A 2,637-nucleotide genomic window follows, 5' to 3' on the forward strand; every position below is an offset into this window, starting at 1 on the left:
TATCTGTACCAGTGTACATCCACTGGTCTAGCTGGATTGAATAAAGATGATTTATGGGACAAAAGAATCGTCTGTATAAGTTAAAGAAAATTTTTTTAATTATATGTGGAAATTGATATTTTCCCTTTTGATTTAGGATTGGTGATAATGTTTTAATATTAACATTCTGATACACAGTAAATTGGATTGAAATACATTAATTGCTATGCCTTTTTTCTCCTTTGTAGTTAATGGTTCTTGCTCTACTCCGTCAGTATATCATTAGCACCTGTTAAGGATACTGATAGATGTAGAAACATGATAGATAGCATCCAGAGAGAAATTAATCTATACTCTATTAAAACTTTAGAAAAGCTTATGAAGCACTTTTTAATTAACTACTTGTTAATGGTCATTACTTAAAGTTTATTTCCTCTTTATTACATATTTTCTTATGCCTTCTATTAATGTTTTATAAGAATGTTAATATGAATTTATGGTAATACTAAATACACGTGAAGTATTATTAGCCACTCAACTAATATATGCTGATGATTGAATATAACATTCAGTAAAATCTCTTATGCAGTAAACAAATTATGGTTTTATACTATGGTCCCTTAGTAGCAAATCATTCATTCATTTGTTTTTGTAAATAGGTTTATTCATGCAAGCATGTTAAGAAGAGTTGTGCAGTCATTACCACTATCACCTTCGGAATATTTTCTTGTAGTCATTGTTGTTAGCTCCCCACTTGCCCCCCAACCTCACTGTCATGCTCCTAGATAATTATAAATCCAGTTACTATCTGTATAGATTTACTTGTCCTGAATTTCATATACAGAAAATCACACAAAACACAAACAGGAAGCAAACAAACAAAAATCTAAGAGCATTGACTAGACAAAACAGAAAACCTCAATCAAGAAGAAAACAAAGTTAAAAAAACTAAAATAACATTAAACTAGGTCAAAAAGGAGATCAAGTGAAAAGGTGTTACATTTTAATATAACTGCATGTGCCCTATTGACTTTAAAATGCTTTCTCTCAAATAGCAAGATTATTCACAACCCTGGACTATGGTCAGAGGGAATTTTCTGAAGGCTTAATCCATGTAGGGGATCCTGCAGATAGATTTTGGGCTTCTACTGTCATCCATAGCCTTCTGTAAACTGGGTGGTCCATAATTTAAACTGATGTCATTCGCTCCTTTGGATTTGGATTTTATTATTTACAACATTTGGATCACACAGGCTGATGTGCTTCTTCTATATGGACTTAGTTGACACCTCACTAGGATGGCTTCTTGATTGAAGACAAACTTTCAAGACCGTTCTTTCTGATAAGTGGGCACTATCTGGTTTCTTCCCTGTACTTTGCTATAGCACCCATATCTACAGTGACTGGGGTTGGAATTAAGTCATACATGTATGATTTCTAGATGTGTTTCTTGTTCATTTTAGAGACAGCGTTATCATTTTAGGGTAGAGAAAATTATCCAGTCGTCTTCCTAGGGCATAAAGTAATTTTTATTGATAGTGTCATTAATTGAGCCAGTAATACAGAATTAAAACACTGTCGAGAAATGGAAACTATACAACTATAGGCCAGCTTAAAATCACAATACGTGAAATGTTGACTTGTATAGATTAAACTCTTAAGTGACTGTATACTTTTTACATGAACGGTAGGAGTTGGTGATAGGACAAAGCTTTCAATAACATCCAGCCACAAAGGCAGAACCATGCCTACCAGACTAATACATGTTATAGGAAAGCAAGAAGTCATTAAAATAGTAACTATATGGTAGTCCTGAGCCACTGTTAATTGGATACCCTCAAAGCAAGAGATCCTAACCAAAATTTAGTGAGTACTAATTTCATACCTTTGATAAGCAATCATCTGTTCTTCCTACACTGGAGCTTTTCAGCCTTAAGTCCAAGGGGGAAGTATATCAGTTTCTTAAATCTGCTACAGAGGAGTTCATTCGAGGTTAAAGCCCAGTTCGCTTAGTGAGGTTTCCAAATTGAATCATTTTATGTGGCCTAATAAGGATGTTGGGTGTTTCGAAGGGACAAAGTCTAAAGTCCCTTGATCCATAGCACATGGCCTCGGACACCAAGGACTGGGTTGGAACGAGGTAAAGAGTGTCCACTTAGGAACATAGTACCTGGCACATTCTCCCCTTGGGTGCTCTATAAATATTAAGCTTTTTCCCCTTGGTGGGAGGTTGCTCCACTGACAGAAATGTATTGACTTACTCTGAAACATACATACCCTTCAATGTTAGCTTGAATTTCCAAATCATTTGGCTTACCATTCTTTTAGGCGTGTCTTGATTTGAGGTGAGCTTAGCACAGTGCCACACGGCAGCAACAGAATGGCCTTTCTCCCTCTCCCCCATCTCGAAAGTCTGACCCCGAGGTGAGGTCTCTGTCGAAGTGGTTTTTAAGATGTACGTATGAAGGGGAGATATATGGCTCCTGTGCACTCATGCTCTGTACCTCTTTGTTTGAGAGATTGGATTTGAAGATGGCGTGAACTAAAAGCAGAAGCTTGCCTTCATGTTGGTGTTTATCTTTATAGAAGTGTATACATACAGTATTTGTCTTTTTGCAATGGACTAACTTCACTCACCGTAATGGTTTTCAGGTTCAC

At 36.2% G+C, this 2,637-nt stretch overlaps 1 protein-coding gene across 1 annotated transcript in view; it reads left to right on the forward strand.

The window, feature by feature from the left end:
- XRN2 (5'-3' exoribonuclease 2) overlaps window positions 1-2,637 on the forward strand; it is a 109,087-nt gene that overhangs the window by 48,464 nt on the left and 57,986 nt on the right. The gene's annotated exons all lie outside the window — the stretch shown is intronic.

The sequence above is a fragment of the Echinops telfairi genome, unplaced genomic scaffold, assembly GCF_000313985.2.
Source record: "Echinops telfairi isolate 266 unplaced genomic scaffold, ASM31398v2 ScPeMD7_5592;HRSCAF=6446, whole genome shotgun sequence".
In the NCBI taxonomy this organism is placed as follows: domain Eukaryota; kingdom Metazoa; phylum Chordata; class Mammalia; order Afrosoricida; family Tenrecidae; genus Echinops; species Echinops telfairi.